The sequence below is a fragment of the Muntiacus reevesi genome, chromosome 3 (assembly GCF_963930625.1).
Source record: "Muntiacus reevesi chromosome 3, mMunRee1.1, whole genome shotgun sequence".
Lineage (NCBI taxonomy): Eukaryota > Metazoa > Chordata > Mammalia > Artiodactyla > Cervidae > Muntiacus > Muntiacus reevesi.
The window spans coordinates 18,901,647-18,929,434 of record NC_089251.1 but is presented as its reverse complement, the minus strand read 5'-3'; the positions used below and the strand labels follow the sequence as shown (position 1 = coordinate 18,929,434).

Genomic DNA, 27,788 nt, shown 5'->3' with positions numbered 1-27,788 from the left:
GGGAGCCACCAAGTTCATTAGCACCTCGACTTCAGGCCCACTGCTAACTGCAACCCAGCTGAGAGAGGCGGCCTGTGTTTATTTCACTCCTTGGTGCCCATGAGTGAAAGATAATGGTGTTTTGCATGTCATAATTACAGGTGAGTCCCACGAGTTTCTATTTTCAGCAGCTTCAAGAATTTTGCCAGAGATCAGCTGCAGTGAAGACCTAGGTCTAGTCCCGGCTATAGGTAAGGACGGGAGGAGGGGCTGAAGAGACAAGGCATTCCTCCTCCTCTTCTGAGGGAGAACTCGAAGCCCAGTGAGAGCTGGGGGACGAGGGGGTCAGTAACACCTCTGGAGCCGGCGGTTCCCGAGTGTACCTAAATCTAAATTCAGACCACAGGCCTTGGGGAGCCTGTTTCCGGAGGCTTCCTGAAAGCCTATTGCATCAGAGCTTCACCAGCTGGTTGGGCTCCAGGCAGTGACCTTGGTTGAGAAATCTGAGAGTCCTCCTGACTCCTGGACCCACCCCAGTAGCTTAAAATCCCAAGACCTCCCAAAGCTTTAAAAAATATATAAAAGAGGGACTTCCCTGGTGGTCCCGTGGCTAAAACTCCACGCTCCCAGTGCAGAGGGCCCAGGTTTGATCCCTGGTCAGGGAACTAAATCCTACATGCTGCAACAAAGATGGAAGATCCTGTATGCTGCAACTAGGATCCAGCGCAGCCAGATAAAGGAATAATAAATATTTTTAAAAATATATAAAAGAAAGGAGGGAAGGAGGAGGGGAAGAGAGAGGAAAGAAGGAAGGGAAGAGGCAGGCTGGCCAAGCAAGGCAGAGAAATCTCCTCCCTACCTGAGCCACTCTCCCCTTCCACTTTCCTGAAGTTGACATGCCCTCTGTGAGGCTGGGGGAAAGAAGAGGTGGAGAAAAGGAAAGGAGACCCCCCAAGAGGATGTTCTTTCCCTTGAAGAACCGCTCACTCAACAGGAAGAGGAGCTGTGTAGCCTTCCCTGAACACCTTGTGCCTCTGAAGTCACCCGTTCATCCATGTGGCCGCTCACCTCAGCCACCCAGCAAACTCCTATTCATCCACCAAAGCCCAACTCAAATGCCACCTACCCATGGACGCATTTTCCAACCCCGCTATCGGTTGTTCTTCCTTTTGTATTCCAGTAGCATTTTTAAACCTATTTCTCTTGTGACCTCAACTTTTAGTACATCATTTCCTTATGTTTTTCCCTCATTAGACTGTGAGTTCCTTGAGGAAGGAGTATATACCTCATTTATGCCAGTAGGAGAACACGCTAGCATGTTCTAGCCCCACGGTCTTTGATTCTGTAGTTCCCCAAGGACAGGGAAGCCAAGTCCATAGGTCACAAAGAGTCAGACATGACTGAGCAACTGAACAACGGTCACCGCTACCCGGGCTGCCCTTCCTTCCTGTCAGTATTTGCAAGGCACACTCCTCCGTGTTCACGTCTTTGCTCAAGTCTTCTTGGAGGAACCTCCTCCAGGGAGACCATCTCAAGTAGCATCTGCCCTCACCCTGGCCCCTTTCCAGGGCCATTCCCACTACTTGGTACTGTATTGATACATGGTTGACCCCCTGCTTCTGTTCACTGCTACATCTCCACGGTGCCCAGAACAGGGCACACAACCAGGGCTCAGTAAAAACATCTGAAATAATGCTGTGTGACCAAGGGCTTAGCACAGTGCCTAAATGAATGAACAGATGAAAAAGTGAATGGGTTTCCTCTAGGACCCTGTTGCTCTAACAGTTTGGGACTCTGTTCCTGGGCTTCCCAGGGGGCGCTAGTGGTAAAGAACCCGCCTGCCAATGCAGGAGACGTAAGAGACTCGGTTCAATCCCTTCCAGTTGGGAAGATCCTCTGGAGGAGGGCATGGCAACCGCTGCAGTATTCTTGCCTGGAGAATCCTGTGGACAGAGGAGCCTGGTGGGCTACAGACCATAGGGTCGCAAAGAGTCAGACACAACAACATCAGGGATATGGATGACTTCAAGCTCCAAAAAGAGACATTCTGGAATTCAGACATGGTGCTCTGGAAAGTTCCATCTACCAGCACAGCACCAGCTGCGGCAGAAGAGGGGGCCTGGAGGTGTCAGACACGAAGTCCACTCACCGGGCTGGTGCCTCTCCTCCCTCCCCCGTGAACACACCCCAGCTATGCAGTCCTCTGCCTGGCGCGGCCTCTCCCTGGAGCCAAGGTCACAGCTACTTGAATCTTCAGGGGACAAGTGCTTTGAGCTGCTTCTCCAGGGGAGGAAGGCAGGTTGGTGGATCAGACATAAATGAGCCTCTGGGGGAAGAACAGGACAGGGAGAGGAAGAGGAAATGGCCCGGAGAGTGAGCCTCCCTCCACAGACTCGCTGACGCACAGGAAGAGGGCTCGAGGCAGGACCAAAAATCAAGACCCTGTGATTTTCCTTAAGGCCGTTGTTGTCCGTCCCCACGCGTCCGGCCAGAGGTGAGGTCCAGGTGTCTGCAGAGGGAGCCGGAGGCCGGGCCAGGGGACAGCCAGCAGCCTGGTGAGGGGCGGGCCTGAGCGAGCCTGGTGGGGGTCAACGTGCAGAGTCCCCAGAGCCCAGGGCTTCCTCTGCCCCAGCTGAAGCCCCGTTTGAAGGCAACTGTGAAGCTTAGCGGGGGCACATCCCCGAACTCCAGGCTGATGTGGGGAGGAAATCTGTTCCCTTTGGCCCACAAACGTTCCTGAGGCCCCTTCGGTGCCGGGCGTGGAAACGCCCAGATGAATGAGATGCAGGGACCCTTCCCGGGTGCCCCTATGCCCTCCAGCACACCCACGACAAAGGTAAGGTGTCGAGTGAGGCTTGCTTACAAGGGCCCAGGAGTGCTCCAGGTGGGCGGGCAAAGGGAAGGGGGTTTGCCAGGGCAAGGGGCCTGGGAGAGAACCCACCCCACACCACTGAGCCCCGGACGGGAGTGGTGAGCCTGACTGCAGAGTGCCAGGAATGCCGTGCAGACGGCAGAGGAGGGGGTCACAGGGAGCAACAGGAGGGGGGCTGGAAGGGGGTGCTGGTAAGGCCCCCCAACCCTCCCCAGCAAATGCCCACCCCCTGAAAATGCTCAGAATGAATCTAGCCTGGGACTCAGGGCTCTACCTCTGTTTGATCCAACAACCAAAGCTCTGAGGTTGAAACAAACAAACGCATGAATCACAGGGCATCTCCTTCTCGGGGACCCAGAGCCGGCCGCAAGTTAACGCTCTTTTGAAGGAAACCTAAGAGGCCACAGCAGACTGGACACCGCTGGCTGGAGGCAGGAGCTGGTCTGAGACTTCAGAAGCCCCCACACCAGCCCCTTGATAGATCTGCTCCTTCTTCGGTCAGCCCTGGGGGGCAGAGTTCACAGCCGGGCGGGGGGGCCCTCATCCCAGTTGGCTTATTACGCACGGAGGTTTGGGCCATCAGCACCCTCACATTGTGGAGTAAATTCCTCCCGGCTGCCTGGGCCTGGCCGGCTCTGCAGTGACTCATGTAAACCAAGCCTGCGTGGGAAAGACCTGCAGGCAGGCGGCAGAGTGAGTCTGCAATTCCACTCCAGTGCTCCAAGCCGGACGTGAGCTGCAGTCCTCCCGCAAGGCAATGTCCTCCCCGCAGGAGAGGAAGCGAGAGTCCCGGCCAGCCGGCCCACACCCCGCAGCCTTGATGACTGGCAGCTCTCAGGGAACACACTGGACTGGGTCCTGGAATCAGGCAGTCCTGTCTCAAGGCTCCAGACGAAGCCTCTGTTTGCTCCTCTGTTAAATGGGACCAAGGCCAGTTTCGGGGAGCTGAGTCGGGATGGGGACGTGTACAGAGGGGACCTCCTCCACTGGGCCGTAAATGGCCAGCCTGAGTCTCCTCCCAGGCCCCCTCTCTAGCCTTCTGGTCTTGGCTCTCTCTTAGCTTCCCTGGACCTCAGTTTCCTTGGCTGTAAATGGGAAGGACGGTCTCAGCCTGTTGATTTCACAGCGTGGTGGTGAGGATCAAGGGAAATGAAGGCTGTGAAAGGGCTTTGACAAATGTGAAGCACCAGACAAATATAGGGAAGTTCTATCACAACTTTTATGATAAAAGAAATGGGCAAAGTGCTTGATGAGCTTAAATCACAGTATCAGACTGAGCCAGGCTCGGGGGCGGGTCCACACTTTCCAGCAGACCCTCTCCCTTGCACGCTCGGCACACACCAGGGTGGGCAGAGGCCCTGGGGTCCTGGGGGCTCAATACATCTAGCAGGGAGGCGGGGCCAGTGAAATTCCAACCCCTGTTCTTCAAGAAGAAAATGAGGGAAGAGGACAGGAGAACCCAGCCCTGCAGCAGTGCGGACCCCTGGCTCACAGTGCCGGGGCAAACTGGGCTCCAGTCGAAGCCCCCGGGATCAGCACAGCAGTGAGCACGCGCTAAGTCACTCAGTCGGGCCTGACTCTGTGGGACCCCAGGGACTGCAGCCCCCCAGGCTCCTCGGTCCATGGGGTTCTCCAGGCCAGAATACTGCAGTGGGTGGCCACGCCCTCCCCCAGGGGATCTTCCCGACCCAGGGATCAAACGCGCATCTCTCCTGTCTCCTGCATCAGCAGGCGGGTTCTCTACCGCCAGCGCCACCTGGGAAGCCCTCAGCATGACAGGGGGCACCACGAAGGCCCATCCCCAGGAAAGAGGGGCCTGTCCAAATGCAAGGCGTCTCCTGTGGACGCTCAGGACAGGCTCCTGAAGGTCAGGGAGCTTCCCAGGAACTGAAGACCAGCCCGGAGCAACTCCAGCGTTCCCGGGGGCTGGCCGCTCAGATCTGTGTGGGCAGGGTGGGCCTGGGACACACCTGTGCACACACACACCCTACTGCACACACCACACCCCCCCCCCCACAATACCACCCTACACCACACACACACACACACCCTACTGCACACACCACACACACATCCTACTGCACACACCACCCCCCCACACAATACCACCTTACACCATACACATACACCACACACACACACACACACACCCTACTGCACATACCACCCACGTCACACACACCCCCCACACAATACCACCCTACACCATACACACACACCCTACTGCACACGCCACACACCCCACACACACAATACCACCCTACATCATACACATACGCCACACACACACACACACCCTACTGCACACACCCCACACGTCACACACACCCCACACACAATACCACCCTACACCATACACTATACCACACACACACACACACATACACCCCCTACTGGACACACCACACATGTCACACACACACCACAGACACCACCACACACACACAGCCACACACACACACCCTACTGCAAACACCACACACGTCACACACACACCCCACATAATACCACCTGACACCACACACATACCCCACACACACACATATCCTACTGGACACAGCACACATGTCACACACAATACTACCCCACATCATACACATACACACACACACCACACACACACCCCCACACCATACATACACACCATATTGCACACAACACACACATATCACACAGACACCCCACACACAATACCACCCCACACCATACACACACACACCATACTGCACACACTACACACACACGTCCCACACAACAGCCCCCCACACCATACACACCATACTGCACACACTACACACACACCACACACATATTACACACATGCCTCCCACACAACACCCCCCCACACCATACTGCACACACCACATACACACACCACACACATATTACACACACGCCTCCCACACAATACCACCCCACACCATATACACACACACACACCATACTGCACACATTACACAGACACCTCCCACACAACACCCCCCCACACCATACACACACACCATACTGCACACACCACATACACACACCACACACATATTACACACACGCCTCCCACACAACACCCCCCACACCATACACATACACCATACTGCACACACCACATACACACACCACACACATATTACACACACGCCTCCCACACAATACCACCCCACACCATACACACACACACACACACACCATACTGCACACATTACACACACACCTCCCACACAACACCCCCCACACCATACTGCACATACCACACACATGTCACATAGACATCCCCCACACAATACACATACACCACACAGACACACACACACTGTACTGCCCACACCACACACATTTCACACACAAACCCCTCCCACAGCGTACACATACAGCACACACACACATATACACCATGCACAGACACACACACACACACTCTGCGTGCCCCTTTCCTCCACACTGCTGCAGTCCCCACCACTCGCTGCCTGGAAGCCTCAGTCTGTTCTCTGGCTCCCAGTGGGAGAGAAACCAGGTCTGGTGCGGGGTGGGGTACTCTTGGGAGAGAAGGCCTTCCCAACACAACAGTGTATGCAATGACTAGGATTTCACCCTGGGAATTCAGTTACCTTGGAGAACCCAGTGTGGGCCACGCTTTCCATTCCTTCATTCACACCACAGCTACTTCATACGCTTCCTAGGCCGGCACGCACTTCATGCACCAGGACTCGGAGGTGTGACTCGTGAGCCAAACGGGAGCCGAGCTCTGCTGTGGGTGGGTCCATGTGGTAGAGAAGGGCTGGGGCGACATCCCAGAGGGCGTCGGTGTACAGGGAGACGTGAGTGTGCAAAACTGTGTGGTGTGGCTGGAGGCACACGACCGGGGAGGTGGACAGGGCCTTATCTGGGGGTGGTGGTGCAGGGAGCCCGGGCGGCATTGTGACTTCAGCAACTCTTGGCCCAAGTTCTGGGGAGACCACCAGCAAGTGTCCCATCCCTGCTCCACAGCTGGGCCTGTTACCTCCCTAGGCACCTGCCTGGGCGACCAGCGGCCTAACAACACATCATTACTGAGCAGTACAGAACAGCGTAGAGCAATACAGAGAGGTGGAGGACAGTGAGGAGCAAATGGATAGATTAACAAATGTAGGGTGAGGGGAGGACAGGCAGCTGGGGAAAGAAGAAAAGATACCATCAAGGCTGAGAAGTCAGAATTCGGACTAATGACCTGAACGGCAGTTCAAATTGGTAAAGTGAAAGAAAACGTGAAGTTGCTCAGTCATGTCTGATTCCGTGGACTGTAGCCCACCAGGGTCCTCCATCCATGGGATTTTCCAAGCAAGAGTACTGGAGTAGGTTGCCATTTCTTTCTCCAGGGGATCTTCCCAACCCAGGGATCAAACCCAGGTCTCCAGCATTGTAGACAGACATTTTACCATCTGAGCCACTAGGGAAGTCCTTTAAATTGGTAACGTCTGAGTCAAAAAATACCTGAAAAACTGCCTCTGCATTCTTTCTCGGGCAAATGGTAAAGGTGGGAATGTGGCAGAGCCCTGAGGGAGATGAAGGGTGTTCTCAGTGAGCAGACAGGAATCAGTTGTCACTAGCACTGCTGTCCTTCCCCCCAAGGGTGGGGTTGGGATGCCTGGGCAGTCTTGGGTAAGTCACATGCCTCACAGCTTTACTTTCCTCATCTGAAAAATATGAGTTTGGACAACGTGGCCCCCGAGGCACGTTCTACCCTCAAAAACGGCTTGGAATCTACTGCCAGCGGGAGTCTGGACAGCACCAGAGAAATTTACCCACCCGGTGACAGTGAGTATCCCTCTCCCCAGGATCCTGGTTGGCAGATGCATTCACTTTTCTCCCTGCAGGTGGGGGAAGGCTCAATTCTGCCAGGTTCCCACCTGAGCCACGACTCAATTCTCAATCCATGGGCCCCAAATGAACCCTTTCCAAACTGTGAATTCCTGTGCCCCAGATGAATGAGGATTGGTCACATCCCAAGATATCTTGGGTAGAAACGGAAGCAAAGTCATGATGAACATTAGACTTGAGGGGTTTTTGAGACACCCCTGGCCTTCGGGGGTTTTGCAATGGTTGATACAGGGCTCCGACCTCAGGGCGAGGTCCCCCTCTGCGAGGTGCTACTCACAGCAGAGCCCCTGGAGGCAGGGCTCCAGCCTAATGCCGTCTGGCTTCACTTACATACGGTTCAGCACACCAATCCCGTTCTGTGTGTGTGTGTGTTTTGAAACTTGGAAGAAAACTTCCAGTGAATCATCTCATCTGTCATTTGATTCATGTTTAATGTCTTTGGAGAGAAATAAAAAACAGTAAGTCATTCTCCCGAAAAGTGGCATCAGCCTGGCCAAGATGCTGGGTACACCAGTGGTGACATGCCAGCTGCCTCCTGGTTGGCCCCAGGGCTACAGTCTTGAGCTGTCATCAAGTATGACAATCTGAGTAAAGATAGCTCCTAAACACTGCCCTTTGCCATTTTTATTCTTTAAATCACAGCACCAGAAGCCAAAGTTTCTGCAGGGAGAGCTGGCACCAAAGTACAAACTCGCACAGAAGGTGTCGGTCAACACATATTAGCAGAGCACCTACTGAGTGGGGATCATGGTGAACAGGTGCGTGCATGATAGGTTGTGAGTTGGGTCTGACTCTGTTCGACCCTATGGATAGCAGGCTCCTCTGTCCCTGGGATTGTCCAGGCAAGAATACTGGAGTGGGTTGCTATGCCCTCCTCCAGGGGATCTTCCCGACCCAAAAACTGAACTCCCATCTCCTATGTCTCCTGCATTGGCAAGTAGGTTCTTTACCACTTAGCATCACCTGGGAAGCCCCTGGTGAAGTGTTGGTGAGGTGTTGGGGATATAGAAATGTACAAGGTGCCCCCAAAGTGCTTCCACTCTAGCTGGGAAGGAAGGAAGGTGTGAATCCCTCTTTCCTTCCTTACCCTGAGTTAGTCCATACTCTGAGACAAGCATGGTGCTGGAGGAGGTGGGGACAGAAAGGGGAGGGAAGGAAGGTGGCATTTCAGGCTTGTAGCTCCGGTCCTTCCTCGACTCTTTTCCCCAGAGACGTAGAACTGAGTTTCAGTTTCTCAGGGCGTGGCTAGCAATAATCCCACAGCCGATTAGCTCAACATCTAAAGCACAGGGCAGAGGTGTAGCTGGTGAGAGGAAGCAAGGAAAGAGGGCGAAAAAGCAGGCGATGAGGGCAAGGGCGCCCCTGGCAGGCAGGCCCAGATCCTCTGTAGGCCTAGCAGTTCGGGGCATCTGCAGCCTCGGCGTGCTGTTCAGCGTGCCCAAGAGCCCATCTTCCTGGCCCCTTAAGGTCTCCACATTGCACATCAGAGCCCCTCTGACCCCGATATTCTGTGACATCCATGAAGGAGCCAGTTTCCTGGAGACCCTCTGAGGTCCTAGGAATAGCCACCCTGTGACGTGGGTGTTGCTAAGCGACCAACATGCCCCGGGATCTGACCAATTCAAGGAAATTTGAGGGGTCCACAGGACAGGAAATGTGAAATGCAGGCTGTCTCAGAAATCATGGCCATGGGCCTGGGCCTGGGCTGGATGTGAAGGGAGAAGGATAAGTGAGGGCCCGATGGGAGAGGTGGATGACCCAGGGGGAGAGTCCAGGTGGGCTCAGACCTGGCTCAGGCGCCTGGCCAGGGGCCAGCAGGCAGCGAGACCTTGGGGACATCACTTCATCCTTCGTTTGTGCATTATGGAACCTCTCTCTCTCTGTCCCACCCCTTGGGAGCTGAGCAAAGATGGACCAGCAGGTGCCCTTCCTTTGACCCCTGCCTTTCTCCTTCCTGAGCAGTGTGAGCCTGGGGCCGGGCCTCCCTCTCTCGGCATGCACGCAGCATCTCGTGCAGAACCTACCTGGAGCAGAAGCTCAGGGATGTTGAAGACAGCGAGTCCCTGACCCGGGGCTCACCATCCTGCAGGCGGGCCAGGACATGGTGCCCATCTCCCACTGACTGTGCAGTGGATGAGAATGCCAACCTGTGTGCGCCACAGTGTGTGCATGTGTGTATGCACATGTGAGCACGCATCTGCCCACAAGGCCCGTCATGCAGGACCCGTCCCTGTGGTTGAGGGTTGGAGGGGACGCCCACAGGAAGTGATATTGCAAAGTCATCGCTGGTCACTGTAAAAATAACCCTCAACGTACAACCTAGGAAGGATTTCCCTTTCCGGGTGCCCTGCCTCGAAGCCACCGCAGTTTCCACCCTGAGGCCACGTCAGGACAGCCAGGTGGAGGGCATCCAGAGGAGAGGTCAGCCTGCGGCCTTGCTCTCCTGGCCTCTTGTCCTGCAGAATCCCTGTCTCCATGCCCCTGTTCATCCAGCGTCTTTAGAGCAGTGCTTAAGTCTCTGTGAGCAACAATCACGTGTGAAGTGAGCGAGGGGCTCCCCGTGCAGGGTGGTCTCGACTGCACTGAGATGCTTCTCCCTGTTGGGCTCGTGTTGTGAGTAGCCCACTCATGCATGAACTACACCCCCACCAGCTGTCTGGCCCATCCCTTCTCCCCCTACTTGTGCACCCCCTCCAGTGACACAGATCTCTTTGCTGCCCCCAAATCCCTCAGACGTGCTACTGCCACACGCCCTTTGCACTGGCTCTTCCTCTGATACCAAACGGCTCCCTCACCTCCACTGATCTAGGCTCAGGGCACTTCTCAGTGAGGCCTTCTCTAACTCCTCTGTTCAAAACTGTCACCCCAACACACATTCTTATCCCCTTTCCTACTTTATTTTTTTCTCTGTATTTTACTGAATTCTCTCTGTCCCCTAAACTAGAATACGGAGTCCCTGGGGCCAGGTTTTATTCAAGTCAGTTCACTGGAAGCCCAGAGCCTGGAGGCTCTAGTGTGAGTGATCAGTACATATTTTGTTGAGGGGATGAATGAGTGATTGCTGGCTGGAGGCTGGGACCCGCAGCCTTAGCACTCAGGTGCCTGCAGCAGGTGGACAGAGATGGAGTATTGGGATGACAGGCCCTCCTGTCCCTCACCAAAGGGAGAGGGGCAGAGAGAAGGGGTCCTCCCACTTCCCATCACTTGGTCCAGGACATCCCGACCAAGGACATTCATTGTCAGAGATGCCACCTGCCTCCCAGAGTTTCTGATCTCTCAGGGGTGGAGGCTAAGGGTTACTGAGTCTTTGCTGGCTGAGAAATGAAATACCCAGGGGTCCTCGGGATGGAAGGAGACACCAGGGACCACCTCCTCTGCCCTCTTTGGACCCCTCCACCTCCAGCTCCTGACACCCAGCTACTAGCCTCAGGAGGACCCAACCTGGCCAGACACCACCCCCTGTGCCCCTGTGCCCACTCACCAGCCTCCAGTTGGGCCTCTGTACACAGGTGATGTCCAGGTAGCCAGAGCCAGCTCCTGCCCCCTCCCCATTTCCCAGCTCTAACAGGGCTGGTGAAAGATCGAACCAATGAAAGCAGCTGTGTCTGCTTCCCCATGGAGCTGTGTCTGTTTTCTTTGGGGAGAAAAGCCCAGAGACCCACTCTGAAGTCTGTCCCCAGACCCTCACCCTGGGTCTCTTGGCCCACAACGGCGAGTGCTTTCACTGGGTGAGCAGGGAAGGTGAGAGAAGGAAAGACAGGGCAGTGGGAGAAACACCCTTCCCTCAGGAAGTCCACACCCTGGTGTCCAAACAAGAGAGGCAGGAAGGCCCCACCCACGGGATGTGGGGGCGAGATTGCGCCCTCATGGAGGTGCTGGGCAGACTGCCCCCCTAAAGCCTTCCCCATTCTTTCCGCTGAGCTGGGTCAAGTCCCCACATGCCGGCACGTGGAGACAGGACCCCACAGAGAGGTAGAGGCCCCTCAGCGCCCTGTCCTCACCCCATCTCACCCGCCACCCCCCGCACTGGAGCACTTACCCAAGGCTGAGCGGAAGTGGAGAGAAAGCAGGGGTCAGAACCTCAGAGGCCGCTTCCACGTCCTGGACCAGGCTGCTAGACCATGCCCTGGAAGAGAGGACAGACCGGTCATGTGCGGCGGGGCCACCCGGACCCAGAGCCCACTGACTTCCTCGCCAGTCGCTTCGTACAATCTACACACATTTCCCCATGATCCTCTCGTAATACAAGGTTCTCTTCCTTCTTGGGCGCTGGCAGGGCTCCCCTCGCCCCTGCAAAATGAGGGCTGCATCTCCCCCGAGCTGACTGTGAGCTCCACAAGGGCAGAGAGTCTGTGCCTTCATTTCTGGGTAGCCGGTGCCTGGCTCAGAGCTTGCACGCAGCAGGTGCTCAATAGATAATCTGTGTTTGAGAAATGATTGGCCCCAAATGCATCCCATGGACATGACTGCAAGCACAGTACACTTGTGCTCAGCCGGAATTCTACCCTGCTTCAGCAATACAGGGCTTCATATGTCCGTTGCATCAGTGACACTCACTGCTAGGATTCAAGGCCTGGAGTGCAAATGCAAAGCATCTCCCCACCAGAAATGCTCACTGGAGGTCACTGACGTACTTTATATATACACATATACACCTGTATATACCTACATGTAACACTCTTAACAGACTTTATTTTTTAGAGCAGTTTTTTTGTTCGCAGCAAAGCAGAGCAGAAAGTACAGTGTTCCCACTTACTCCTTGTCCCCAGACACAACCCTCCTCACATTCACCATCCTCCCTCTACAGACTGGGGTACCTTTGTTACAACTGGTGGACCTACACGGATACCTGTCACCGCCCCCAAGCCACAGCTCACAGGAGCTCGTTCTTGGTGTTGTACATTCTGTGGGTTTGAACAAATGTATAACGTCCTGTTGTTCGGTTGCTTAGTCGCATCCAACTCTTTGCGATGCCGTGGACAGCAGCATGCCAGGCTCCCTTGTCCTTCACCATCGACGTTATAATATTAATATCATATAAGGCAGCTTCCCTGCCCTAAAATCCCTCTCTGCTCGCCTCGTCCCCCATTTTTCTAAAAGCGAGTTCACGTCAATGATCTCAGTTAAGCCATCACATGACTCTGGAGCCCTGCTTGGACATTCAGAGAAATTAAAGCCTGGATAGGGTCAAGGGCCCTTCCCCAGGTCACCCTGGTGAAAACCAGTAAGTTGGAATCAGCAGCAGAATGTGCTAGAAACAATGTGTCTGATGGTTGTTTTATCATCTTGACCTCCTATCGGCCCTGGCGGGGAGGGTTCATTCTAACCCCCAGTTTACAGAGAAGCAAAACAGATTTGGGGATGCATGTCAAGGTCACACATGGCCAAGTGGGGTGTCCAAAATGCACACCCCAAAACCTAGCTCTGCTCTTTCCAGATGTCCTTGTCAATTACAGGAGCTTATAGGAGGCATGGGAATGCCATGGGTCCCTCGGGTTAGGGGGCTTTTGCTTTTCCAGAGTTGGATCATATGTGCCCCGGGCCTGTGGTCCTCCTGCAGGGGGTGGTGGTGGGGGGTGGCGCCCGCCAGCCACTCTGCACAATTAATGTCACAGGGGGGCCTCCCCTGGCTGCAGGTCAGTCTGCACAAAGGCCCTACCATTTCTAGCCTCTGGGGGACAGCCCTGCATGAACATCAAGCTCAAGGATCAGCTCAGGGACAGTGACAGCTTTCCTAGTCCCAGTGGACACCATCCTTTCTCACCAGACACGCCCCAGTTCTTCTGGGAAGAGCTCTGCAGGATGGGGACAACAGAGGTGCTCCTTTGTGCCGCACGACCCTGTGGGGTGAGCCCTGTGACCCTCACCATCCTCAGTGTCCCCAGCTGCGACATGGTGGACGGGCCGGATCCCTTGGGGAGGCTAGGCCAGCTCTGATCCCAGGTTTCCCAGCAGGAGGAGCCATCCTCCCAGAGGCCTCTGGCTCCCAGTCTGCTTGGGAACACTCCATTAACTCAAATTGCAAATTTCCTCCTGGCTCTATCAGCTAAGCCACAGGGGCTCCCCGGCCACCAGCTTTCCTGTGACAGATACAGATGACAGTCATCACTGGAGACGGAATCAAGGAGCAGAAGTCATTATGCAGAAATAATTATGTTGAGTTATGTCTGGTTGCTCCTGATTTCTGTCTCTCAATTGTCTTACAAATGGCCATGCCACTTCCTCTCCAGGAGAACAAACTGTGGATGCCTGGGTGATTCAAACAGACCTCCTGGGCCCCAGCCTAGTGCTCCAAGCTCCTGCCAGGCGGGGCATCAGCATCCACGGGCTGTGATGCCCTGTCTTCTCTCTGAGCACTTGGGAGAGCGGAGAGGGAGAAGACAAAAGCCCTGGGGAGGGAGCACACTCCCTGACTAACCCCCACACACTCCCTGCATTGGACCTTCCTTCAAGGCCCACTTCACCTGGGTCCCTTTCTCCTGGGGCCCATCCTCACCTTTTGTTCACTTTATGCCCAAGGCTCCTCCCTCTCCTAGGTCTGGGGTCTCTGGGAGAGTGACTCAGGCTGTGACCAGCTTTGACTCATTTTGGTACTCCCAGCTCCTAGCACAGAGCAAGGCCCTGGGAGAGCAGAGAGGGCTCCGTAGCTGGGCTGCTTGGGCTCAAACCCTAGCTCTACTGTTTCCTAGTTGTGTGACCCATTATCTAACTTCTCTCTGCCTCAGTCTTCCAGGATGTAAAATGGAGATGATGATAATCCTACCTAGTTCATCAACCTCTGAAAAGATTCCGTGAGCAAATGCACACACATAGAAAATACTTGCTCATAGGAAGATGCAATAAATGTCAACAATGACTAAAAGAGCACAGAGAAGCCTTGAAAACACGCTTGTAAGAATCTAAGCCAACTTGAAAGACACAAACTGCTGAAACTGACTCAAGAAGAAGTATGTTTGAAATACCTCTAACAAGGCAAGAGACTGAATTAGTAATCAAAAAATTACTCACGAAGAAAAGTCCCCACCAGGCCCAGATGGTCTCACTGCTGAGTTCTAAAAACATTTAAAGAATTAATAACAATTCTTCACAAAGTCTTCCAAAAAACAGAGGCGGGAACATTACCCAACTGATTCTATGAGGCTAGTACTACCTTGACAGCAAAACCAGACAGTCTCCACAAGAGAAAAAAGCTACAGACCAATGTCCCTAATGGACAAGGATAAAAAGAAAAACAAACAAGCCCTCAAAAAACAAACAAACAAACAAACAAAAACCCAGCATAGCAAATCCAGTAACATAATAAAAAGATTTATACATCATACCAAGTGGGATTTATCTCAGGAATGCAAAGACAGTTCACCATCTGAAAACAATTAATGTAGTACATCATACAGGAAAATAAAAAGCAAAAATCACATGCTAATCTCAACAGATGATGAAAAAGCACTTGACAAAATCCAACACCCTTCCATGATAAGAACACTCAAACTAAGAACAGAAGGAAACTTCTTCAGTCTGACAGAGGATATCTGTGAAAAACTCACAGCCAACATCATACTTAATGGTAAAAATACCAGATGCTTTTTCCCTTAGATCAGGAATGAGACAAGGATGCCCACTCCTGTCACTTCAATTCAACATTATACTAGAGGTTCTAACCAGGGCAACTAGGCAAGAAAAAAATACAAGGCATCTGAATTGGAAAAGAAGTAAAATTATCTCTATTTGCAGATGACATGATCTTTTATATAGAAAATCCTAAGGAATCCACTAAAAAAATGTAATAGAACTAATGACATAATTTAAGCAACGTTGCTGGATACATGATCAACATACAAATATTAAGTGTATTTCTATATACAGACAATTAAAAATCTAAAAATGAAGTTAACAAACTTCATTAAGAAAACAATTCTGTTAGCAATAGCATCAAAAATTATTTTAAAATTTATAAAATAAATTTAACAAAAGAAATGCAAAATGTACTCTGAACACTACAAAACACTGTTGGAAAAAATTAAGAAGATCTAAATAAGTGGGAAAATATCCCATGTTCATAGATCAGAAGACTTAACACTGTTAAGATGGCAACACTCCCCACACTAACTCTTAGGTTCCCCCTCAGAATGTCAGCTTACTACTTTGTATTTGGCTGATGACAAAATTCATATGGAACTTCAAAGGATGCAAAACAGCCGAAACAGTTCTGGAAAAAAAAAAAAGAAAAAAGAGGGAGAGACAAAGTAGAACTCACAGCTCTCAATTTAAAAACTTACCACAGGGGCTTCCCTGGTGGTCCAGTGATTGAGAATCCACCTTGCAATGTAGGAGACGTGAGTTCGATTCCTGATCCAGGAAGACCTCACATGCTGTGGTGCAACTAAGCCTGCGCCCCACAACTACTGAGCCTGTGCTCTAGAGTCCAGGAGCCACATCTACTGAAGCCCCCGAGCCCTAGAGCCTGTGCCTCACAACAAGAAAAGTCACTACAGTGAGAAGCCTGAGCACCACGGCTAGCCCCCGCTAGCTGAGGCTACAGAGTAGCCCCCGCTCGCTGGAACTGGGGACAAGTGTGTGCAGCAGCAAAGGCCCAACACAGCCAAAATTAAATAAATAAATATTTTTTAAATGAAAGAAAAGATGTTCAACATCATTAGTTATTAGATAAATGCAAATCAAAAGCACAATGAGATATCATTTCACACTCACTAAAATTTTTGGAAAAGAAAACATCAGATCCATGCAAGTGTTGGTAAGGATTTGGAGAAATTGGATCCCACTGCTGTTGGTAATGTAAACGGTGCAGCCACTTTGGAAAACAATCTAGCAGTTTCTCAAATGACTGAACATACAGTTATCATACAACCCAGAAACTCCACCCCTAGGAATAAACCCAAAAGAAATGAAAACAAACGTCCATAAAAAAACTTGTTCACAGCAGCATTATTAAACAACCCAAATGTTCATTACTATATGAGTGGATAAACAAAATGTGGTATTTTCATACAGTGTAATATCATTTAGCCATAAAAAGAAGTACTGATGTGTGCTACAATATGGATGAAACTTGAAAACATTATGCTAAGTGAAACCAGCACAAAAGGACAAATGTTGTATGATTCTGTTATAGAAAATGCCCAGAATAGGAAAACTATAGAGACAGAAAGTAGATTAACGATGTCTTAGGGCTGGGGACAGGTGGATAGGGGAATGAGATGTGGTAGCTAAAGGTGGTAGCCAAAATCGTACCCACTTTAGTATGTGTATAACCTATACATACAAAAAAGATCTTCACGACCCCGATAATCACGATGGTGTGACCACTCACCTAGAGCCAGACATCCTGGAATGTGAAGTCAAGTGGGCCTTAGGAAGTATCACTACGAACAAAGCTAGTGGAGGTGATGGAATTCCAGTTGAGCTATTTCAAATCCTCAAAGATGGTGCTGTGAAAGTGCTACACTCAATATGTCAGCAAATTTGGAAAACTCAGCAGTGGCCACAGGACTGGAAATGGTCAGTTTTCATTCCAATCCCAAAGAAAGGCAATGCCAAAGAATGCTCAAACTACCACACAATTGCTCTCATCTCACACGTTAGTAAAGTAATGCTCAAAATTCTCCAAGCCAGGCTTCAGCAATACATGAACCATGAACTTCCAGATGTTCAAGCTGGTTTTAGAAAAGGCAGAGGAACCAGAGATCAAATTGCCAACATCCATTGGATCATCGAAAAGGCAAGAGAGTTCCAGAGAAACATCTATTTCTTTTTACTGACTATGCCAAAGCCTTCGACTATGTGGATCACAATAAACTGTGGAAAATTCCGAAAGAGATGGGAATACCAGACCACCTGACCTGCCTCTTTAGAAACCTGTATGCAGGTTAAGAAGCAACAGTTAGAAGTGGACATGGAACAACAGACTGGTTCCAAATAGGAAAAGGAGTATGTCAAGGCTGTATATTGTCATCCTGCTTATTTAACTTATATGCAGAGTACATAATGAGAAACGCTGGGTTGGATGAAGCACAAGCTGGAATCAAGATTGCCGGGAGAAATATCAATAACCTCAGATATGCAGATGACATCACCCTTATGGCAGAAAGTAAGAAGAACTAAAGAGACTCTTGATGAAAGTGAAAGAGGAGAGTGAAAAAGTTGGTTTAAATCTCAACATTCAGAAAACTAAGATCATGGCATCTGGTCCCATCACTTCATGGCAAATAGATGGGGAAACAGTGGAAATAGTGTCAGGCTATTTTTGGGGGCTCCAAAATCACTTCAGATGGTGATTGCAGCCATGAAATTAAAAGATGCTTACTCCTTAGATGGAAAGTTATGACCAACCTAGACAGCATATTAAAAAGCAGAGACATTACTTTGTCAACAAAGGTCCATCTAGTCAAGGCTATGGTTTTTCCAGTAGTCATGTATGGATGTGAGAGTTGGACTATAAAGCAAGCTGAGCACAGAATTAATACTTTTGAACTGTGGTGTTGGAGAAGACTCTCGAGAGTCCCTTGGACTGCAAGGAGATCCAACCAGTCCATCCTAAAGGAGATCAGTCCTGGGTGTTCATTGGAAGGACTGATGTTGAAGCTGAAACTCCAATATATCGGCCACCTGATGCAAAGAGCTGACCCATTTGAAAAGACCCTGATGCTGGGAAAGATTGAAGGCAGGAGGAGAAGGGGACGGCAGAGGATGAGATGGTTAGATGGCATCACCAACTCAATGGACGTGAGTTTGGGTAAACTCCGGGAGTTGGTGATGGACAGGGAGGCTGGCATGCTGCGGTTCATGGGGTCGCAAAGAATCGGACACAACTGAGCGACTGAACTGAACTGAAAGGGTTTGGGGTGGAGGAGGAAATGACAACTCACTCCAGTATTTTTGCCTAGAGAATCCCATAGACAGAGCAGCCTGGTGGCCTACAGTCTATAAGGTCTCAAAGAGTCGGCAGACACGACTGAGCAACTTAACAACGAGAACTGTGTTTTATAGTATTAAAAACAGGGTATCAGTATCACATTTCAAGCTTAGAAAGTGACAATGTGGGGAACTGTTGTGGTTATCTCAAGCAAATAAGTACTGCATCAAGGTGTTATACTTCCAAAGATTAAGAGCCATTCTGCCTACCAAATAAATATATTCTGAAGGTTGCTTGTTTTGTAATCCTGGATCTGGACTTTTGGGGGAGTCTTAAATTTATAAAAGAATGAAATTATAAAATACTAAGCAGTGTGGCTTTACTTTGAAGTAATCTGCTACTTTAAAATTAAAAGAGAAGCATTGAGAATCAATAAAGCGAGATATAATGAAATCGAGTTATTATAAATTCCACCTGTATTTAAAGTATTCTAAAATAACTTATTGGTAGCTGTTTTTTTTCCTAGCAGGATGAGTAGAATTTTCTTGATTATAGGTATAGTTTTATTTTTATTATTTATTTTTTAAATGGTCCATATGGTTATGAACAGGATTTGTATGGCCAGTTGTTTCACCAAACTTGAGATAAAAATTATTTTAACTGTAACCTAAAATTAGCCTTTAAAGAATGGCAAATGTTAACTTAAAAGCAGCATGTAGTCATTCAATTTGCTGCATGACACTGGTCCCAGGGAAACTTGACAAGCTTTCTTTTGTCCGAACTTAGAGAAGTAAACGTCAAAATCCTGGAATACTTCTAATTTACTTCAGTGAATTTTACCCACTTTAGTATGTGTATAACTTATATAAAGTAAAAAAGAATTTAATTATAGTGAGCAATATAACTTTGTTCATGTTATCTGATGTTTGCTAAAAGAAAAATATGAGATGAATGAATTAAATCAACAAAAATAAATAAAGAGTATGGGGTCTCCTTTTGGGAAGATGGAACATTCTTTTCGGGTGATGGAACATTCTTTTGGGGTGACGAACATTCTTTTGGGGTGATGGAACATTCTAAAATTGACTGCAGTGACAGTTGCACATGTATCTGGTAAATTTACTGAAGGCCATTGCATTGTATACTTTATATGGGTGAATTGTGCGGTACGTGGGTTGTATTTTAATAAAGTTATTAAAAAACAAACAAACCGGAGTCTAGGCCAGTGTTCTTGTACTTCTCTACCCCAGAAGACAGAAGGGCAAAGAGCAGGTTCACAGGAACAGGGGGGCAAACCACAGGGCTTCCCAGCTCTGCAGCCGGTGGACATAGCTCTCAGAGCTCATCACTGTGGCCAACCGTGAGAACTTGGCAGCCTCGGGATCTCAGCTGAGCTGCAAAACTGCCTTGAAGACACGCTCCCCACCCCGCCCCCAGCATGCACCCCAAATACTTGCTGAGGGCCTGCAGAGAGCATCAGGTGCAGGGGACGCCGGCCCACTTCCGAGGAACCCACGGCCCAACCGGGTACCCTCAGATGTCGTGTGCTGGATGTCGGGGATGGGCAGGCAAACCAAGCTCCAGGGATCGCTTGCATTCCAGGAGGTGATCTGGTGCACTGCGGGACGGCTGGGGAGGAGGAGTCCCTCTGGATACATGCTGGGTCCAGGCTGAAGGAGTTCAGTCCCTGAAACCGCCCGGTCCGTCACCCCAGGGTGCTGACTGCAAACCACCAGCTAACAAACGAGGGTTCTAGGGCCATTTCTGGGGCTAGTTCCTCCTCTAGGGCCCAGGCCTGGAGGGCTCAGTGTCCCGCATCCTTACTGGCCAGTCCTTGAAAGGCAGTTATACAAGCTTCCTCCTGCCAGGGCTCAACACCTCCTCTCGCCCGGACCCAGGCCTCCCGGGCTGACTCTGATCTGCCCGCTTGCACCAGGGGCAAATGTGTGCTCAAGAGATGACAAATTATTTTAATATATCCGGAAATCCAACTTAAATAGGAAGCAAAGTCCCCGAGGGAGAAAAATACAGTGGGTCTGGAGTCAGAGACGGATGGGTTTTGGATTATGACTATTTCTGAGGTGACTGTGGTTTTAGGATGACTAATTCCTCCTGGTCCCCAGGTAATCAGGGCGGTAGCTCGCCGAATACTTTCACACAGACATTTGGCACAATACAAAGGGACTTTCCTCCACTGCTCAATTCAATAGCTGAGTTAGAGGGATTTCCCTGCTGGTCAGGGGCTAAGAATCCAGCTTGCAATGCAGGTGACACGGGTTCAATCTCTGGTCAAAGAACCAAGATCCCACATGCCCCGCAGGGCAACCAAGCCTGAGTGCCACAACTACAGAGACCGGCATGATGCAACAGAGATCCACATGCCACGATTAGGGCCCGATACAACCACATTAAAAAAAAACAAACAAACCCAAAACTGAGTTGAAGGGGCTGTGTATCCTGCAGATGTCCCCGGGGATGGGAAAGCCATAGAACATACCATGGAAGACAAGACTCGCAGGTCAGACCACACAGCCGGAACGCTCCACAAAAGAGGGCAGGGTTGGAGAGTGCCCCAACGGGGCAGTGAGCTAAACCCTGAGCCCTGCGTGGCCAGAGCCAGCACCTTCACCAGCCCTCTGGTCATCTGGGGCCCTGGGTGCCGGCTGCATTCCCAGCTTCCAGGGAGTGCTCACAACATCTTATTGTAGCTCCCGTGTCCCCTCCCATCACCAGGGTACCCTCTGGTCATCTGGGGCCCTGGGCACTGGCTGCATTCCCAGCTTCCAGGGAGTGCTCACAACATCTTATTGTAGCTCCTGTGTCCCCTCCCATCACTAGGGTCCAGTCACAAAACAAAAGGAACCTACAATCTCCAACCATTTTGAAAAAACGACATATTTACTAAAGATGACTACACAAACTCCATGGCCCAGAAATTCAGCTCCTTGATATACTCCCGACAAAAAGATGGACGTAGGTCCACCAATGACACAAGCAAGAAGGCTCACAGCTGCACGACTTATAAAAGCCCCTAGAGGAAACTGTCCTCACGTCCACCTACCATTGATGGATGACAACCTGTAGTGTGTTGGTACCTGGAGGATCACAGAAGAATTGGAACAAACCTCCATGACACACGACACAGATGAAGCTCCAAAAGGTTTCCTTTCCAGTAACAAGATAGCAATGGAGAAAGTAAGCAGATCATGAACTGCTAGGAAAAGAATAAAATGAAGTGATCTGATGAAGACTGCTGGGTGGCTCAATGGTCAAGAGTCTGCCGGCCAGTGCAGGAGACGCAGGTTTGACCCCTGGATGTGGAAGATCTTCTGGAGAAGGAAATGGCAACCCACTCCTGTATTGCTACCTGGGAAATCCCACGGACAGAGGAGCCTGACAAGCTACAGTTCATGGGGTCACAAAGAGTTGGACACGACTAAGCAACTGAGGTAACTCTTGCTTGGATGCTCAGAGTCAGGGACACATGTGAAGAGGAAGGGATAGACTTATGATGAGGACTCTCGGCAGAAGGGGCAGCAAATGCAAAGGCCCCAGGATAGAGCATGCTTGGCATCATCAAGGAGCGGCAAGAAAATCAGTGTGGCTGAAGCATGGCCAACAGACAGAAGTGGGGAGCAGCAGGGGGTGGGGGGAGCAGGGGCTCAGAAGACAGGGCAAGGAGTTCACCTTTTTATTTTAAGCACAATTGTTGTAGAACTCTGACACCAGAGAGTGCTACAAACATACTGGGTACGGGGGAAAGGATGGTAAGAGTCCCTGGAACTGAGGGAGGCAAAAAAGGGGGACCTCCTTGGGACACCCCCCAGTGAGGGGTGGCAGGTCACTTCTAAAGGTGCTGCTTTTCCTTCCTACATAAAATCCAAGCTTGTTCACTCCTGATTCTCCGTGGGCAGGAACGAAAATAAAATGGCTCATTGCCCACTAATGAATTCTTGGAACCTCCGGTGCTCAGGCCACAGATCCACTCCCCCCGAACAGCTCCTGATGCCAAAGGGACCAGGGGCCATAAAATCCCTGCCTGGAGTTCTTCCCGGCGGCGTCTGAGGCGCCTCCTGTTCCGGAGGGAGGAAGAAAAAGCAAAGCTTTGCCAACAGAGAACAATGAGGCGGCCACGGGGGAAACACCGGCGGGTCCAGGGAGGCGGGGAGCGGGGAGGAATCCAAAGCCTATGCAGCCATTTCTATGTGGGGCACGTTCTGCCCACAGACAAGCCCACTGCATGCTCACTCTTAGCTGGGGAGGGGGAGGAGGGAGCCCTTACGGCACCTGCCACCCCTGGACAGCAGGTACTGGAGCACCCGAAGTGGAGGCTGGGGACCAGGCACCCCCTTCTCATGGAAATGGTCCCAAGCATGTCGGATTTGGACTCTGACATGTCACCATGTGGCCCTGGGCGAGTCGCCCGTCCTTCCGGGCTGCTCCCATCCCATGAACTCCCGGGGGGGGTGGGGGGCGGCTGCAGGAACCACAGGAGGTAACAAATTCACAAGGAAGCTCCTTAAACTCCTAGTGTTTAAGACTCTACCTCAGGACCACTGGGTGCACTCACACCCACTGCCCCCGTCTCAGGATCATCGGCCACCAACAGATAGGCTCAGAGAGGTTAAGCCACTTTCCCAAGGTCACACAGCCAGACAGTGCTCTGCCAGCAAAGCCGACCGGGCCCTGCAGGCCACAGGACCTGCCAGAGACTAAACCCTGCCCTCCGGGAGCAATAAAGGAGCAAGGAAAGTGGCACTAATTATTTTAGAGTAATTAAGCAAGACATGCAAAGTAGGGCAGAGGGTGGGCCCTGTGGTGGGGTCTCTGCAGAGGCAGGAAGGATGGGATGAGGGGCTCCCGGCCAAGTTCCCCGCAGAGCAGTCCAGGTTCCAGAGTATCAGCAGAGTATCAGCAGGCCAGGCTCCAGACACTCACCCCTCGCCCTCTCTGAAGCCCCAGCACTTGCCATTTGAGGACCCGGGTAATCAGGCCCCAGTCCAGGTGCCCTTGAAGCCTCAATCCCACCAAATGCGGCAGGCTGAGGATGTGGAAAAATTCAGAGACTCTTTCCCACGAGGCCTCCCCTCCTTCCTGGGGCACCCGGGGGTCTGTGAGGCTGCCTGGAAGCCGCCTGTTGGGGCTCCTGGCCCTTCTAGACAGCTCTGGGAAGGCCGCATTCTGTTCCCACGTGTCCCAAGCACGGGGCCTGGAGGCAGTTGGTGTCTAATGAGTGAATCAGCAAGCAGGCCGCTCAGAGGGAGAGGAGATTCTAGATGAGGCTGCGGCAAATGACACAGCCAGACCACGGAGGGCCTTGAATAATGGGGCCAGGTGGCTTGTGGCAATAGGGAGCCACAGAGGGCTCTTGGGCAAGGGCCTAGGAGGAAGATGGTTGTGGCAGCGTAGGCAGAAAGAGTAGTAGAACTGAGGCTGGAGTCAGGAAGGTCACTGAGGGAGTGGGGAGGGGGCAACGTGGGCATGGCACGCGAGAAAATCGGGGATTTTTAAGGGTGATTGCAATCGTGTGTAGCTTTCAGCTGGTCACACACAGAAACTGGAAACTGCCCCCTCCCCCAGACAGAACTCAGCTGCATCATTGGTATTAACACCTTAGCTGCCGGTCCACCCTGAAACCACCCCCACCAGGCCAGCTGGTGCCCGGGCTGTGCTTCCTGAAGCAGGTGGCCAGGAGGAAAAACATAACTTCCCCACAAAGAAAGGAAAGCACCGGAGAGGATCTGGGCGTCCCTGAAACGCAGCCTGCATAGCAGCCTGCAAACGGGCGGCCGTGGAGGTTTAAGGCAAGTCCTCCCGTGAAGCCTCTTATTCTGCAGCCAACAGAGAGCGCGCGCAGCGGAGCCGCCGTATCAGTGATGAAGGGATAAGTCATCTGAAAACACAAATAAATTATTCATTCCCCCGCAAACGAGCAGCTTCTGGGTTCCTGCGGCAGCCGAAAGGCTCTGCAAATCCTATTAGCGACATGGCTCAGCCAGGCGACGCGGAGTCCTGCCACTACCCCAGTGTAGACGGCTCTTGCTGGGAGCTGCCCACACGTCTCTCTGTTCCGCGTCCACGACTGAAACCAACCTGGTGTCTCGTGGGGCGATTACAGCCCTGCCAGCCCGGCCCAGGCGGCTCGGGGCTCCTGGCAGAGCGTCCACACTGGAGGACTCGGTGGCAAAGAGATGCCTCCCACCCATAGTCTCCCAAGACCTCCCCTCCAGGGCCCACCTCCCACCCATCAGAACACAAGCCTGGAACTGGTCTGCTCACTCAAATGCCGATGCCTAGGCCCTGCCCCCAGACACCCTCTGGGGTTCAGCCCAGGGCACTGCATTTCTGCCACCTTGGAGCTGAGGAAGTGCTGGAGTCCCCGAGTCCCCCACTCCGATCAACCACAGCAGCTCGGACAGCCTCACAGACCCGAGCAACCGGGGTCAGGCCCGTGGCCTCTGGGGGCCCCAGGTGCTCGGGGTGGGGGGCTCCTGGAAGGACAATAAGAAAGAACATTTGCAGAGCGACTGTCATGCACGGGTGCTAGGTGAAGGCCATTCACAGCTGGGGCTCCGCCCACCTCTCATCCCCGTGTTTGTAGCTTTGATCCCAGCCCTGGCTCACTCAGTTCACAGCGGAGAAGTCTGAGGGTTCTGACTGCCAAGGCCGAACCCAGAGCCACTATATCCTCGGTCCCCATGGTCCTTTCCTCAGGGAAGCCTCCCACTCCCCCCGGCTCAGTTTAAACACACTCTGGTGGCTGCTGCTTGCTGTCTTAGCACAGCGGAGGGGCTGGGGTCCCACAGAAGTGTGGGGGTGAAGCAGTGACCGCGTGAGAGGGGCCACTGAGGCCCCCGTCACTAGGCCAGCTGAAAGCTGCCCCTTGTAGACTGGTCCCATGTGACGTGAGTCGGTCGGGTCTGTCCCTCTGTCCCTGTCGTTACACCCGGGGTCTTCTGCAAGAATGACACTTCTGGGTCTTCCCTGGTGGTCTGATGGACTAAGGTGCTACACTCCCAAGGTGCTACACTCCCAAAGCAGGGGGACCAGGTTCAATTCCTGGTCAGGGAACTGGGTCCTGCATGCCGAAACTAAGACCCGGTCCAGTCAAATGAATACATATCTTTTTTAAAAATGACACTGCTCACCTCCCTCCCTATGGGGGACGTGGGGCTTATCTGACCTGGCGGGAGAAACGACATTCTAACCTGGTCCTTCCCCACACTCTGCCCCAACGGCAGAGGTCAGCAGTGGCTCAGCCATCTGCCTACAGTTGGAAAACATTTTTAAGAGGCTGATAATTCCATGAACTGTATAGTCCATGGGGGTCTAAAGAGTCAGACACAACGGAGCGCCTTTCACTTTCACTTTTTCAAGTAGTAAGACACTGATTCTGGCTGTAGAGCAAGTTTGCAAATCCAGAGCTACCAGCAAAAATGGTGTGTATGTGTGTGTGTGTGTGTTTGTGTCTAGAGACATTCCTGGTCATTATAACTGGGGCTGGAGGGTGGTCATCTACTGGCACCTGAGGGATAAAGGCAAGGATGCTCCTAAACACCCCACAGCACAGGTCACCCCACAACAAGCAGTCATGCAGTCCAAGCTGTCCACCAGGACAAGACCCTGATGTAAACGCAGTCCCCCGCGGCTCGTCGCTGGGGTCCACTTCTCCACTGGTTTCAGAATCTAGGGGCCAGAAGGGTGCAGAGCTCATGGAACTATGCTCTCGTCCCCAAAGGCCGGGTGGAAGGTCCTACAGGGAACAAAGCCACCCTGCCCCCACTGCTGTGAAAGAAAGAGAAGTCGCTCAGTAGTGTCCGACTCTTTGCGACCCCATGGACTGTAGCCCACCAAGCTCCTCCGTCCATGGGATTTTCTAGGCAAGAATACTGGAGTGGGCTGCCATTTCCTTCTCCAGGGGATCTTCCCCACCCAGGGATCGAACCCAGGTCTCCTGCATGGCAGACATAAGGAAGCTCCCCTCCCCAGGCTTCTCTGAAACCTGGAGGGGCTACAGGAAGTGCTCGGGTCCTGGGCCTGCTGTGGGCAGGCAGGAATAGGAAGATGGGCAACCCTTGCCGCTGGCCTACCATGGAGACTGCACCCACGCTTTACATTCAATCCACTCAGGGGCAGCGGGCAAGGATTCAGGAAGCCCCACCCTTGGGGTAGCATAAGCCCCATGAGGGCTGCCACTGTCCCGGTGACCCGGGTCAACCAAAACACCAGTGGTTCCCACACCTGACCCTTCCCGTGGGAAAGGGTGGTCTCGGAGATGAAACGGAAGTCTCATCTATGCATCCTTTCATTCATTCAAAACACATTTAACCGCCCACTATGTGCCAGGCACTGTCCCAGGTGTCACTGATGTAACAGGAAACATGTACAGTTCTTGCTTTCAAGGAGTTCACTCAGGTGCATCAGATTACGAGGCAAGCAACACGTGCCATGAGGTTAGTGAGTACAGGATTCGAGGGGGCCGTGATGAGACTTTGAGTCCTATCTAAGGATCCAGGAAGGCTTCTTGGTGGAGGTGACATCTAAATGGAGACTGAAGGATGAATAAGAGTCAGCCAGGCAGAGACAGAGGAAATGCGGAGGGGGGGATGGGGACTAGGGAGCGGCTTTTCTGAGAACTTCCTAAGACACACCCTCATCCAGGCAGGGGCAATGGACACACCAGAGGTCAGTGGGCAGCTGCGGTCAGCACCAGCAGCTCCCAAGCTGAAAGGGGGCCTAAGAGGAGAATGGCAGGGGGGCCATTGCCAGGGGCCTACAGGCCTGTGTCCAGCAAGGCTGGCCTGGGAGGAGAAAGCCAGTCGTCTTAAAGACAGAAGCAGCAAACACACATCCACACCCGCCCAGGCCACAGCAGCACCTCTGCACACTCTCTGGCCCCTTAAGAAGGCCGGCCAACCTCTGGCGGCCTGCCCACCACCCTCTCGTCATCCCCAGGGCACAGGAGCCTGGTGTCCCCAGGCCACTCCAGCCTCATGCTCTTGCTGTCTGAGAGCTGGACTTCTGAAAATTGTCTGTTTACTGTGGTTAAAAGACAACGCAACCCACAGGTCCACAGCCGGCTCGGCCGACACCTCTTCAGGGATGAGGCATTTGTGCAGCGATGACAATTCCCATCTGGAAGGGAATGTGCAGGTGAGCCCGGCGCAGGGAGCCCACCCACCCTTACAAAAGGGCCCCCTGGCCCCCGGGGAGCTC

At 52.1% G+C, this 27,788-nt stretch overlaps 1 protein-coding gene across 1 annotated transcript in view; it reads right to left on the bottom strand.

Moving 5' to 3' along the window:
- HPCAL1 (hippocalcin like 1) overlaps positions 1–27,788 on the bottom strand; it is a 117,003-nt gene that overhangs the window by 18,403 nt on the left and 70,812 nt on the right. Inside the window, exon 2 of the mRNA XM_065928585.1 lies at positions 11,742–11,828. The gene's annotated coding sequence lies outside the window, so the exon portion shown is untranslated. The remainder of the gene's footprint in view (positions 1–11,741; positions 11,829–27,788) is intronic.